At 41.6% G+C, this 15,433-nt stretch overlaps 1 pseudogene; it reads right to left on the minus strand.

Moving 5' to 3' along the window:
* Positions 1–9,322: 9,322 nt before the first annotated feature.
* The window catches only part of LOC113832615, a 44,823-nt pseudogene continuing 38,712 nt past the window's right edge, over positions 9,323–15,433 (minus strand).

The raw sequence follows: 15,433 nt of genomic DNA on the forward strand, positions 1-15,433 counted from the left end.
ACTGAACGAAGATCTTTCTCACTTTGGAACATCTTCTAGATACTTAACATCCTCTACATTTCAACTGTTTTTTTGGAGGGTCAGCCAGTTGCCTATTATTGAGCTTCTTAGCTGTGTCTCACTTTTAACGCTCCCTGCCTTTTTTAAATTAAACCTATTTTCTGTGGATTTTATATTTTTCTCTTTTCTTTTCTTTTCTTCTTTTCTTTTCTTTTCTTTTTGTTTTTAGAGACAGGGTTTCTCTGTGGCTTTGGAGGCTGTCCTGGAACTCACTCTGTAGTCCAGGCTGGTCTCGAACTCACAGAGATCCACCTGCCTCTGCCTCCCGTGTGCTGGGATTAAAGGCGTGCGCCACCAATGCCCAGCTGGATTTTATCTTCTTGACTTTTATTTTCACCAAAGCCATGAGTTATAAAATCTTTAGCCTAGTTGTTAGGAATATTCTCCGACTGTCCCGTGCACTTCTTATAGCCTAACACCTGTTTGGGCCATCAGTGTCAAGTTCCTACTGGAAAGTGTTCAAGGAAATGAAGGAAAAGGGGAAGTGGATCTGGTAGGGACTTATTAGGTATTTTGAAAATTGCTTTCAATGCGACACATCTCCCTGAGGATGTAATTTAGTTGATTTACACAAATGCAATTCATTTATTCCCCTAGAAGCAATTGTTGTGTGCCTTGGGGAAATCACTTTGGTACTTGTCTGGTTGTAAAGGGATGATAGCAACTGCTGACCCTCTTCCAGTCCTTGTGAGAGTGGACAGTCAGAGAAGATAAATGACAAATTAGCATCCTGGAGGAGTTCATAAGTACAAAAGATGTTGTTTTTGGAATTTGTTCAAAGTTCCTTCATTATCAGCCCATCTCTCCTGAGTTAGTGGATGGCACTAGGGATCCTCATGTGTAGACTTAGCTCTCTTCAACCCTTCTGCTTCAGGACAGTGGCCAGCCTTCATCCCTGCAGAAGGGGTGGGCTTGTGTCAGGTAACCAAGCTTCTCTCTTTATAACTACCTGTTTCTGCCTTTTTGACCCAGTGGCTTAGTCTGTTACTGCTCTAACACAACATCAAAGGTGAGGTAGCTTCTGATCAACAGAAGGTTCTATTCCAGAGGCTGGGAGGTCAATCCCATGTTGCCACTGCCTCTCCGTTTGGTGAGGACCTATTGTTTATAGATAACTTTAGCTATTTCACATGGTAGTGCAAGAAGGAATTCTGGCCTTTTGGCCCCTTATAATATATTTGTCTACCTCTTTGGGGGTCTCTACTGTGAATGAAAACTGAAAAAAAGCAGTTTCTGCAAAAGCTATTGATAGATTGGAATTACAGTACTGTGGAGAGTTTGTAATGCTGGAGGTCCAGAGGCTATAGCCTTGTCTTAGGATAGTTCTGGCTATTAGGAACAGCCATTCCTTGCCCACCTGTGTCTAAGCTAACATCTGTGACTGATAGAAACCTTTTGGAATCCATTAACTTAACAGACCACTAGTTTCCACCAATGCCAAAAACAAGAATGTTATCAAACAGCATCTTGGGCCTATAGAAAAGCTCCCCCCATCTTGTTGTAACTGCCTCTATGGTATACCCACCAATATATTTCAAATTGCACTGATTTGTGAAAATAAAATTCTTTTTTTCCTGTAAAACTGTAAAACCTCATGAAACTGCTTCCATGGTGAGAAGTGGAATTTGGAGTAACCTAAATCTGGGTTCCCGAGACACAGTCACTCAAAATGTCTTCACTATAGCCCTTCTCTTATTCCCTTTAAGATGGGAACTGTGGTTTTCCTGTCAGCACTGCCTTTGATGACTAGTCATGATGGCAGTCCATTGATCAGTACGAGGCCAAGCAGTTTGTAGTCAGAGGAGGAGGAGAGGAGAGAGAGTAGAAAAATGAAACTCCACTGGAGGGAATTTCCCTAAGCAACAAGAGGGAAGAGAGAGAGAGAGAGAGAGAGAGAGAGAGACAGAGACAGAGACACAGAGAGAGACAGAGACACAGAGACAGAGAGACACACACAGAGAGAGAGAGACAGAGACAGAGACACAGAGAGAGACAGAGAGAGAGACAGAGAGAGAGACAGAGAGAGAGAGAGAGAGAGAGAGAGAGAGAGAGAGAGAGAGAGAGAGAATAGTGGCCCAGACAGGCTTAGAGAAGCTGAGGGACGTCTAGGAGGGCACTGAGAGACAGAAACCATGGTTGCAGACAGTTGCAGCAGGGCCTGCAGGTGGGACTTCAGCTCCCAAGGGGAGGTGAGAGAAAGCTGGGCTGAAGTGGATAGTGTCGTGATAACAAGAATTTCCATCCGGGGTGCCCCCAAGTGGAATGGGAAACTTGTCAAAGAGAAATGTTCCAAATCACAGAGGGAAGGTGTCCCTTGTCTTTGTGACTGGGGTCCAGTGGGGGGCAAAAAGGAGCTTCCTGGCACATCAGTGTGGCTTTTTTAGTAATAGTAGACGAAGCAGGCAGCTCTGGGATGCCACTTGCCCTGTAGATAAGGAGAAATGAGTGGCTATACTAGGTAGAGGAGAAAATAGCTGGAGAGGTAAACTGAGAGAGGCTTTTGGAAAAGGGGAAGCTTTTAATAGAGGGAGAGAAAAGTGTCTTAGTATGGAGAGATGCCCAGATGGGCTTGGTAGGTTGCAGGAGCCAGAAAGACACCTATTAGTGGAAGAGAGTTGGATGGTTAGAGCAGGTGTGTGGGGTGTGGGGTTTGGGGGTTTGGGGGAGAGCAGATGAAGAGCTGGACTCTAGAATTTGGAGTAAAATTTGGTGGGTGGAAGAAACCAGCAGAAACAAAAGATCCATGCATATCTTAGGAAGGTCAAATCAGTAACTTGGTTTGGCGCAGCCGAGTCCATCGGGAAGATAACTTGTTTATGCCACTCTCAGGTTTCCACAACAGATGGATGAAAAAGGGAAATAAAAGGAGGACATGACTACTTCTAAGGCATTGAAGTTTTTATTAGAGATACAAAGAAGAGCACAGGTAGAGGCAGAGACATATGGGAGAGTCCACAATGAACATGACTGCAGACTGAAGAGAGCCATGTGAGGAGATGGGGAAGGGAGAGGGGGAGAGAGAGAAAGGGAATGGAGCCAAGAGGCCAAGAGATCAGAAAAGGTCTGGTAGTGAACATGGCTGAGATTATATAGGAAACAGTAGCTGGGGAAGGGCCATCCAGCCCCTGGGCTGGAGGGTTTATGGTGTGAGGCTGAGAATGCCAGCCAGGAGGACCCTGAAACAGGTGGGGACTGAGGGATGATTCTAGAATCTGAAGGGCCAGCATCCACTTTGTTATGTTAATAAGCACCTCAGCTGTTTGTCCCTGGTTTTTGACCTAACACAACCAAGTTTTAATTTTTAATGAAAAGTAAACAAGCATATTCATGTCGAAGTGTGCACATTTTTTTAGTTTTTAAAATTTTGTTACATTTTGTTTAATTTATTGAGATAGAGAGAGTAAGATTTGGAGGGTGAGAGGGAGAGATAGAGAAGACTACTAAATATATTACTATGAAAAAATGTAGGCAGAAAAGATGAAATGGCTGTGGAACTTTAGGAGGTGGAGCCTCATCGGATGTAATTAGTCCCTGGAGGCTTAACCTGGAGCCACAGTAAGCCTTTTCCCTCTTACGTTGCTTTTATTAGGCATTTTGCCATAGCAACTAGAAACGAAATGAATATGAATTCTATGGTTATGTTTTGTAGATCTGGTGCCTACACGTTGTCATCTATGATTATTATTTCTATTTTTCTTGCCAAAAGCAACATGGTAAATGTATTTTTAAAAAACTTTCTGATATTAATTTTCATGGAAAATTACTGGTTTTATCAAAGTTTACTAAACTTGGTTAATTTTTTTGCCAATATTGAGTCATCATGATTTTGATTGCTCCTGTTTGATTATGGAATCCACCATAAACTTGGAATTTTGAGATGAAAGGTTTTCACAACCTTCCCATGGGGACCATGCATTTAAAAATATGAACCTATATGATATTTCTCATTCAGATTATGACAAATGGATGATCCAAATAAACTTAAATGCATAAATAAAACAACCAAAAGTTTGAGATGAGCACTACACTGTTATCAAAACTTTATATATATATAATCATATTTTGTGTGTATATACCACATAAACACACACACACACCATGCACAAACACAGTAACACATAAATAAAGTTTTAAGTTGAAAATAAGATAAAAATGAAATCATAAAGTAGTTTGATTTACAATGGCTAAGGATGTTGATACTTTGAGATTTCATCTTACACCTGTCAGATTGGCTAAGATCAATAAAACAAGAGGTAGCTCCTGCTGGTGAGGATGTGGAGCAAGGGGAACACTCATCCATTTATTGATTTTTTTATCTAAGATGTTCTATTTACCAATAGCGATGCAGGAGGCAGATATTGGGGTGAAAACCTGCTAGATTAGAGAAGTCAAGAAGCAACCAGCTGATCTTCCTTTTTGGCCAGAGACCCAGCAAGAGAGCAGCTCTCTACATCATCCCAACCTGAAAAGGCCTCTTCTCCTTCCTGTACATTTCTCTATTGGGCCTCCATATTCTCTATGGCTAATTCTTGTCAACTAGTTACTGATTCCACCACCTGATCCATCCTAGGAAAGGGAAATGAAATAGATAGTTCAGATGGATACAGGATTGTGGGGGCGGTGCTTGGATGGGAGGATCAAGTGGAGTGGGGGAGGGAGATGAAGGAGGGAATATAGAGAGAGACCGCTAAAATTAATGGCCGCTTGATTCATAGTACAGAAACACAATACAGTAGAAACTTCCTAAAATATGTACATACGTGAAGGTGATCTAAATAATATTGCCAAATAATGGAGGGAGACAAAATCCCAACTGACTATCTCTTGTCACCAAATGAAGCTTCCAGTATTGGGACTGAGTTACATCCAATTGAGTTGTTGGCTAAATGGCTTCCCAACCCAACTGTTGTCAGGACAATAGATTGCTATCTACAAACAGACACCAAGTCTTCACCACACAACTCATTGAACATGGAGAAGTAGAGCTGATGCATACCTAGAGCCTTCATCCTACATTCTAGCATCTTTGGTAGCAGAAGGTTCCCTGCATACTACCAAAAAGGAAATGTAAATACCAAGCAGCCACACACCCTTTGACCTAAAATGTTGTACCACCTACAAGATATGCTAGGGAGAAACCAATCAATAACTTACTTGACTTAAGTCCTACTCCATGACATGGAATCCATTTCTTGGGTGACCAAGAACCAGAGACAAGATATCCCAGAAACTTAGGGTAACAGCAAAACAACAACAACAAAAGCCCCAGTGATAAAATGTCTCCTAATGGTGTTCTGCTCTGCTCATAGATATGTGCCTTGTTTGGCTATCATCAGATCACCTTTATCCTGCCACAGGTGGGAACAAATATGAGATGCCCCCACAAGTCTGACATTACACAGGGAGTGAGAGACCCTGGAACACTCAACTCTAAATGGTTGTCTCCATGAAATCCCTCCCCTCGGAGCTCAGGGAATCCTGCAGAAGAGGAGATAGAAAGAATGTAAGAGCCAGAGAGGTTGGAGGATACCTAGGAAATAAGGCCCTCTAAATCAAGATCATATGCACTCATACAGACTGAAGCAGAACGCACAAGACCTCTGCAGGTCTGTACCAGGTCCTCCGTGTATATATTATAGCTTCAAGTTTAGTTTATTTTATTGCATTCATGAGTGTGCAAACAAGTGGGTTTCTGATTCTTGTGTCTTCCTTGGGCTCTTTTCCTTCTGTTGATTTGTTTTGTCCACCTCTGATGTGATAGTTTTTATTTCATGTTATTATATTTTATTTCATCATATTTAATTATTATTTCTTAGAAGCCTATTTGTTTTGTAATAAGAGACAACAAGAGAGTGGACCTGGAAGGGAGAGGAGGTGGGGAGATACTTGGAGGAGTAGAGGAAAGGGAAATGATAATCAGGACAGATTATGTGAGAAAAGAATTTATCTCCAATAAAAAGAAAAAATATGAAAAGAAAAGATAAAAATGGGATTAGCACAGAAGAATCACCTGCTCTTTGCAAATGACAAAAAATTGATTAGTTTTTTCCTATTAAAAGTTTAAACTATAAATAAAACTACTTCCTTGAGATGAATCTGTGACGTCTATATACATGTATAATGGTTCATTTTTCTGTATTTATGTATCCTGTTTTGAAGAAAAATGAGCTATAAATTCTACACATGATGGGGCAATTTGAATATGGGGAAGATAGTGCATAACATTGAAAGGTTAGAGTCCAAAATGTCATAACTAAAACTTAGTCCCAAATTACTCATAAAAACTATATGTAAAAATTCCCATATGAGTTGTACACGTACAATTGTATTATTTTCATCTTTTATGTCTAGATATTTTTCATGATAAAATATTAGATATTGGATAAAATTTATAAAGTAATAATGGAAACTTTGTAACACAGTTTTGCTCAGTAACTATTATATTAGATGGTTTCTCTCTCTTTTTTTTTGATTGGTTTAAGTAACTGGATTTTCACACTTAAAATTTTTACCATTAGTAAGCTATTCTTTTTAAAGTCTTTATATTCCTTTATTGGAGCAAGATTCTTGATGATATAGTGATGTATTTACTAAGTAGTGTTCTGTACAGAAATTACACACTATCCATCTAGACAGATTTTAGTCACTTTGTCCATTGATGGAGTAATTCCATTTATAAAGTTCTACACATCAAAAAGCTTCAACTTTGACCAGACTGCCCATTAGTCATCTCTAAAAAAGTGGCATTTAAGTTATGTCTATTTTTCAGCATTAAAAAGCTTATGTATCAGGTGCCTTCACTAAACAGTACTCTCTGCACAATGTTGTTGAGCAGATAGAGGTCTTCATCCACCCAGAACTAGAGTCACATCTGCGGGCCTCTGCTACCTACCTGGGACAGAGCACTCCCAACCTCCCCATGAACTGCATACTCTGACAGCCCACCTTCATAGCCAGTTCACACTTCCGATGAAGGCATGCTAGCAACTATTCTTCATACAGATGTCATTAGAGCAACAGGTCTGTGACACAGTGGGAATAGGTGCTGTCAACGTATCCAGGTAACTAAAGGGCCATTTTAAAAAAATGTCCAGTGGAGATATGATCCACATCCCTTTAAATCAATTGCAAAGTCCAGAGGTTACCCAGCAAAGTATGTATCACAAAGTATGAAGTTAGGGAGACAAAGTTTGACACGATGTCATTAGGCAGGTCAAATTTGGAAGGTCATATTGAGCATAAAAGCATGCAGTCCTTATGGGTACACATTGGTTTTATTGTAACAAAGTAACTTCTACACTTTAGTATTTAAAATGAGCATCTTTTACTTCCAGCAAAAGCCAAAAAAATTAAAAATAAAGTTACACTAGGAAGCAACATAGATGTCTCTCAACTGAAGAATGGATAAAGAAAATGTGGTACATTTACACAATGGAGTACTACTCAGAGAAAAAAAAACAAACAAACAATGGAATCTTGAAATTCACAGGCAAATGGTTGGAACTAGAAGAAACCATCCCGAGTTAGGTAACCAAGTCACAAAAAGACAAACATGGTATGTACTCACTAATATATGGAGTTTAGACATAGAGAAAAGGCTTACCAGCCTACAATCCACAACTCTAGAAAAGCTAGGAAACAAGGAGGACCCTAAGAGAGACATACATGGTCCCTTGGAGAAGGGGAAAGGGACAAGATCTCCTGAGCTAATTGGGAGTATGGGGGAGGGAAGAGGGAGTCAGAAGAAAGAGAAGGGGAGAAGGGGGGTGGAGAGGAGGACATGAGGGAGCAGGAAGATTGAATCAGGGGAAGAATAGAGGAGAGCAAGAAAAGAGATCCCATAATAGAGGGAGCCATTATAGGTTTAAAGAGAAATCTGGCACTAGGGAAATATCCAGAGATCTACAAGGATGACACCAACTAACAGTCTAAGGAATAGTGGAGAGGCTACCTTAAATGCCCTTCCCCAATAGTGAGACTGATGACTACCTTATGTGCCATCCGAGAACCTTCATCCAGTAGCTGATGGAAGCAGAAGCAGACACCCACAGCTAAACACTGAGCTGAACCCCTGGAATCCAGTTGCAGAAAGAGAAAAGTGATGAGCAAAGGTGTCAAGGCCAGGCTGTAGAACAGCTGACCTGAACAAGGGGGAGCTCATGGACCCCAGACTGATAGCTGGGAAACCAGCATAGGACTGTTCCAGACCCCCTGAACTCTGGTGTCAGTTTGGAGGTCTGGGCAATCTATGGGGCCTCTGGTAGTGGATCAGTATTTATCTATAGTACACGAATGGACTTAGGGAGCCCACTCCACACAGAGGGATACTCTCTCAGCCTAGACACATGGGGGGGGGTGTCTAGACCCTGCTCCAAATGATATGACAGACTTTGAAGATCCCCCATGAAAGGCCTCGTCCTCTCTGGGGAGCAGAAAGGGAGGGGATGGGATACGGGTTGTTGGTGGGCAGGGGAGGGAAAGGGAACTGGGATTGACATGTAAAACAACTGTGTTTCTAATTTAAATAAATAAAAAAAAAAGATCGTCAGCTCCAAGTAAAATACTACAGGTTCTGCTGATTCTCCCATTGAATGGCAAGGCTCAAGTCATCATTAGCAGGGACCTTTATTTTAAAACTGTCATCTTAAATGCTAGGATGCTGGTTGCACATCACAATCAAACCTGCCAAAGGAGAAGCTATGTTGTCACAATGCCAACTTACCCCCTCCAGACACCTCAACCCCACACTTGCTGACCTTCTATATCCCCCGTTTTTCTTTTTATTAAAACAAGAGAAAGTAGAGAGATACATGTTTGTAAATGCCAACTGTATCCATATAGAGATACAGTGTAATCTCCTAGCCCAATAAACAGAGAAAGGAAAAGAATTAGAACTCTATGAACTATGACACAGGGGCCTAGCACCCCCACCTCCTATCAGAGCTCAGGGAGCTGGAGGGCTTTTCTTTTTTTCCCACAGAGCATAGTGATGGTGTTGAACCCACAGTTTTTGAGACAAAAAAAGGATAAAAGTGAATTTAGTTCAGAAAAGTGGAGATTCTTTTCCCGTTGTGTTTTGCTCAAGGTATTTCCCCAAAGTAAGTTGAGAACCATGGTGTTGAGAAGAGATGGAGCTCAAAAAGTGGAGGAGTGAGCACAAGAGGGAAGGGGTGGGAATGATTGCAACTTGCTCTCAGGGACTGAAGAAAATTGAAAATTAAAACAAAATAAAAAGAAGGCTGGGATGCATCAGTCTTCTGTGCTAGTCATCCTTGTCTTCATCCTCCTCTCCTTCCTCCCCTTCATCTTCATCTTCCTCATCCTCATCCTCATCCCCTTCATCAATATCTTCCAGGCCCCCCTCTTCTTCATCATCATCTTCCGCCTCTCCTTCTTCATCATCCATAGGAGGAACCCAATAGTACTGCAAGGGGTGGGGCCAAATCCCATCTCGGATGCCCTCTCCTAACTCATCTGCACCTGCATGGGAACAGTCAGTAAACTGGTAAAGCAGCTCGCTGGCTCTTGATACTGCCTCTTCCTGCTGGCCTTATTCTGCATCTGACTCAAGCATTTTGTCTGATCCGTCCCAGATCCCCATTTGATCTTAGTGGATTTGGAAGATGTGTCACCACTCTGATTCAGATGAAATTCTTGGAGAGAACTGTGTTTTCAAAGCAAGGGTTTTCATCAAAATAAAAATCTGTTCCATTGTTACCCCAAATTGGGGATTTTGGTGATCAGTTTTGACCTCCTTTGAAAAAATCGCTGGCAGAGTTTGTTATATTTTTGTTCTACTTTCAAAATGCCCTTACCAGCTTGTTCATTAAGTCTGTTTTAGGGTGTACTTCATCAAATGTGCAGTTGCTTCTTGCTGTTCTTTTTCTCCTTTCAGCGGGCCAGGAGAGACCAGCATGTCCTCTAGCTTTGGGACAGGAGCTGTCTGGATTTCTCAGATTGAGGCAAGAGCACAGACTGCTGTTTTAGGGCATAGCCTGAAGGAATGGCCAGAAACCAGAGGCCAGAGCCTGATGTTCTCAGCAGGAAGAAACTCACAGGAACTAGCAAATGATTCTTAGTAACTTGTTCCTGATGCTCTTTAAGGTGGTTACTTTTTTGTTTTCTAGTTTTTTTTTAAAGAAGGATATTTTAAGTTAGATGATTTTTATTAATTAATTTTATTTAAGTTTAATATAATCAAGTTTACTGTGATCAGTGCCTTGATTGTACCCAATAGATTCTGACACATAGACTATTTACCAATATTGCTTAGAAACTCTGAAATTTTAAGTGTGTATTTCTACTTTGATCTAAGAACATGGCAAGGTCATATGTCCAGATGGAGGGTCTTTGCATTTCTTAGTGTGGGCACAGGGCTTACTCTTCTGTGATTTGGGATAGATTTGTTTATCTCTACTTTGTTGAGACTTAGGTTTTCTTTGTGAGATGGGTATGTTCAATTTTTATTAACATGCTGTGTGCACTTGGGAAACAGCATGATGTTATATAAGTGTTTATCATTCTTGCTTCTCTTATAGCTGCTGAGTTTTGAAGGCTGTTCTGTTATTTGAGAAACTAGGACATCTTATGGCTTTTTATAACTTTTAGCATTAGCACTAACCATCTTTGTCCTGTCTTTGTGCACCTGACTGCACCTGAGCTGACGAGACCCAGGTCTTCAGTTGTGTTTGCTTTTTTCAGTGTGACTGCTTCTCTTTGTACCTTCAGCTTTTATGAATCACCTTGAGTATGTCTTGTGTTTAACAGTAGGTTTTGCTTCCTTGTGCATCAACCAGAGCTTTTTCAAACACCTTTTAAAATAATAAAAGAAGTGTGAGCTTCTTTAGGGAATGCAAATGATAACTTCACAGCACTCAAAGAAACCCTCTAGCTCTTCTAACTTTTCTCTGCAAGGACAACTGCCACTAGCATTGTGCTGTATTTCATTTAGTTGTTTCCTGTCCCTTAAAAAGTTTGTTATGAAGTAGTTCTACTGTATTTGTCATCTATTTTAAAAAGAGTATTATTCTTTTCAGGACATAAATTTCACTTTCTACATGTTTTCAGAACCATCAAGCTCAGCATAGTCCCTGTTTGTGTTCCCACCTCCAGCCATTCACAATACCCACTCATACATTTGAGCTAAAGTTCAGACTAAAGAAAAAAACTCCAACTAGATTTTTTTTCTCTGAAAATTTCAGTCCTACAAAGTTTGCTGTTAAGCAGAATATATTATCTGCTCTGCTTTCACTAAAATGACTTCTTATAATAGAAGATCAAGATGAGCTGGGTGACCATGTAATTTGGGCTTTAAACCTGGAATATTAAAATGAAAGGAGAGCTATTAATATTTATCTCAGGATGAGAGACTTTAATAACTAAGGGTGTTTTGAACAAACTGGATCTTTAAATATCATATACCTGTGGGCCTCCATCCTCAGGACGCCTGTAGGGTAGTCTCTCTCTCTCTCTCTCTCTCTCTCTCTCTCTCTCTCTCTCTTTCCCTTCCTCCCACCCTCCCTCCCCCCTCTGTCCCAGGAAGTCTGTTCTTATCTAGCTAGCTGGCCAGTTCATTGAATCAGACAAGAGTCATCTACTTGCTTTCAGCATTGATCTTGTCTTGATGCTCTTCAACTTCCATTTTGGTCTTCCTAATGAAGGGGAACAGTTTGGGTGAATCTTAAGAACTAACACATGGAGCTGGGGAGATCAGTGTTTAACAGTGTTTGCTTTTCTTGCATACAACCCAGGTTTTGTCCCCAATACCCACACCAGGCAGCTCACTGCAATGCCAGTCCCAGAAGATCCATCTTTTTCTGGTGCATATAAATTCATGCCAACACACACACACACACACAAGGTTTACAGCACAGACACACACGCACACAGACACACACTTGAGGTTTACAGTACACATACACACTCTTGAAGTTTACAACACACACACACACACACACACACACACACGAGGTTTACAGCACAGACACACACACACACACACACACACACACACACACAGACACACACTTGAGGTTTACAACACACACACACACACACACACACACACACACACACACACACAGTTGAGGTCTACAGTGCCAGAAGAGACAGGAGCCCATCAAAGCCAGGAACAGGACAGCCGGCAAGCATGGTTCAGTAAAGTTGAGCGCTCACACCCGTATCTGAAAACAGGAAGCAGATTGAATACTACCCTGGGGATGGCAAGAGATTTTTGAAACCTTAAGTCCACCACAGTGACACACCTCCTTCAACAAGACCACAGCTTCTAATCATTTTCAAACAACCACCAACTGGGGCCAAGTTTTCAAATATATGAGTCTGTGGGGGCCATTCTTATTCCAACCACCACAAGCCAGCTGCTGACTGAGTTGCTTCTGTACTGGTTCAGGCAAGTTCCTCCACTGGAGCAGATGCCCCTGATTGAAGACTGGACTATGAGGAGTGGAAGAAGCACCGAATATTCAAAGTCCTGAGTGAAGGTGATGAGCATTGCCACATCAAGGACCTAGCCTCAGACCCATGGAAAACATCAGAAGGATGGCCAGGCCTTCCTCTGGTCCATGTGTGGATGTTAAGAGTATGCACAGAAAATATCTACCTAGCTCCCTCCCCCACCCCTGGATATTTGTAACCTGAAGACTGCTCCCATACGGATGGTATGCTTGCTGACATTAGCTAAGCCTGCCTCCGTGATCTTTCTGTGTACCATAACCCCCACCTCCTTGTTTATCTGTATGTAGTAACCTTGCCTCCTTGTTCGGCTGTGACAGTGCCTTGACTCCACACTGCTATTCAGTTGTCTGTTCCAAATGCTCTGGGCTTCTCCACCAGAGAACCAGCCTGTATGATCCCAGCTTTTCTGTGTCTGTGTGTCTGTATGTGTCTGTCTTTTCTTTACTCCCTCCCCATTCAGTTAGATCTATCTCTGGGCCATGTAAGGATGCAGCATTGAACACTGAGGATTTCATCTTCAAGACTCAGGATGAATACCATAAAAGTGCTGCCTGACTCCAGGAATCAAGATCAACACGCTGTTTCTGACAATGGCCATTCTGTCCAAAGCCCAAGCAACCCCAGTGGCCCTGGGCTTCTTGTTAGTACAGAGACCAGGGATGCTTTGTTGTTGCCCTGAGAGTAAGAATTTGAAAGCAGCTGGGCAGTGGTGACACATGTCTGTAATCCCAGCATTTGGGAGGCAGAGGCAGGCAGGTCTCTGTGAGTTCAAGGCCAGCCTGATCTACAAATTGAATTCCAGGACAGCCAGGACTACACAGAGACCCTGTCTCTACAACAACAACAACAACAACAACAACAACAACAACAACAACAAAAGGAATTATGAAAGCTCCAGTACCTTGATGATATTGTTGCACTCCAAAATTAGCCTCTGTAATTTTATGCATCTCTTCCCACCAAGCTGTAGACAGAATGTTTTCATTTCTTTCTTATGAAACATCCAGGGCTTTGGCCTGATTGGCTTATTAGAGAAGCAAGTAATCGAAACTTTTTCTAGTCCTATATTTGACAAAAAATCACACTTTGATATGAACTCTAACTGGCTACTTGCCATATCGGTGATCATTTGTAACTGTAAATGTAACATACCATCAATGATGGCATTGAAGAGTTCAAATCTTCTGATGGGAGATAACCTCCTAGGAATTCCTTCTATCAATGACAATGCCATGTTTCTTCTACATGACTCAGAACAGACTAATGGCTCACTAAAGACAGATATAGAAGCCAGGGCTACTGTTGTATTCAGCAAGCGTTTTTATTAACACACAGAATATGGAAGTGGATTTCCTGTTGCCTACCGCTGCTATCCTTTAAGTTTGCTATAATGAGGCTCTTCATGCTCTCAGTCTAGCTCTTCCTCCTTCTCCTGTTTTGGAATTCTTCTGAAGTTGAATCAGCAGTGCCTTGGATGCATTCTGATGACTGGCCGATAGAGAGGCTGAAAAGATGAGCCTTTGATAATAACACCAAAGTTAGAATCGGTGACACACACCTGGGAAATAACCATTCTGTAGGCAGGATGTTGACTTTCAACCATAATTTCTTATCCTGTATTTCCTGTGGGATCAAATTTTTATGTTCCAAGGATATGATGTTTTCTTGTTGCCTAAGATCAATTGCAGACCAATGTTGGGTAGCTTTTATAAATGCCAGGTGGTTGGCTTTGTGCAGAGGCTTAAACTCTCATCTCTGGTGCCTTCTGGAATGAATAGGTATGACGCGAGTGCCTTGAGCGACAGCTCTCAAGGAACAAAAGAAGTGCAGCATCGGCTTCCTCATGAAGGGAAACCACAAACTTGATTTTAACACTGATGCCTGTCTTTCCCAAAATTCGGGAGCAAGAAGTGCACACTTTTTTTTTTTTTTTGAGACAGGGTTTCTCTGTGGCTTTGGAGGCTGTTCTTGTAGACCAGACTGGTCTCAAACTCACAGAGATCTGCCTGCCTCTGCCTCCCAAATGCTGGGATTAAAGGCATGTGCTACCACCACCCCAAGTACACACTTTTGGGAGGCTCAGTTTCATTAATAATTGTTCTGTCTATCCTGAATGAGTAATGACACGTAATTGCCTGTTTAAATGCTTTCTGGAATTTTGGATAATATGCAATTATAATATGATATTTAAACTTTCTTAATGAGTTAATTTCAGCTGAAATTGCCACTAGAATTTTGTATGTGAAGTTATTATATGTTACTTTATGAAAAGTAGGAAAACAAGATAGAGAGAAGGGCCTTCTGAATAGTGTGTCAGTCACTCGGGGAACAAAGCCAACAATTTACAAATGAGACCTCATAAAATTAAACAACTTTGGTACAGTAAAGGAAACAGTTAATCAAGTGAAGCAACCGCTTACAAATGTGGCCAAAGAGTAGAGAATGAGCAGGGCGTTGGTGGCGCACGCCTTTAATTCCAGCACTAGGGAGGCAGGTAGATCTCTGTGAGTTTGAGGCCAGCCTGGTCTACAGAGTGAGTGCCAGGACAGCCTCCAAAGCAATACAGAGAAACCTTGCCTAGAAAAAAAAAAGGAGTAGAGAATGATGAATGAATGCTTCTCAGTTTGTTTATTTTATATAGTTCGAAGTCTCCTGACCAGGTAATGGTGCAACCAGAGGTGGGTCAGTTTTCTCACTCACCTCAGTTGGCATAATCAAGATAATCCCCTACGACCATCCTCCAGAACCATCTCTGGTTGACAATTCCCACTGCCCATCACAACTCCACCCCTTGTCAGGCTGAGACTCAAACTACCACTTTAAGCTAAAGACTTCCACCTTTTGCTTCCAAGGGCTCATGATCACTTTATAAAGCGTATTCAGTCCAGCTTCAAACATC

Source organism: Cricetulus griseus (genome assembly GCF_003668045.3).
Source record: "Cricetulus griseus strain 17A/GY chromosome 1 unlocalized genomic scaffold, alternate assembly CriGri-PICRH-1.0 chr1_0, whole genome shotgun sequence".
Taxonomy (NCBI): Eukaryota; Metazoa; Chordata; class Mammalia; order Rodentia; family Cricetidae; genus Cricetulus; species Cricetulus griseus.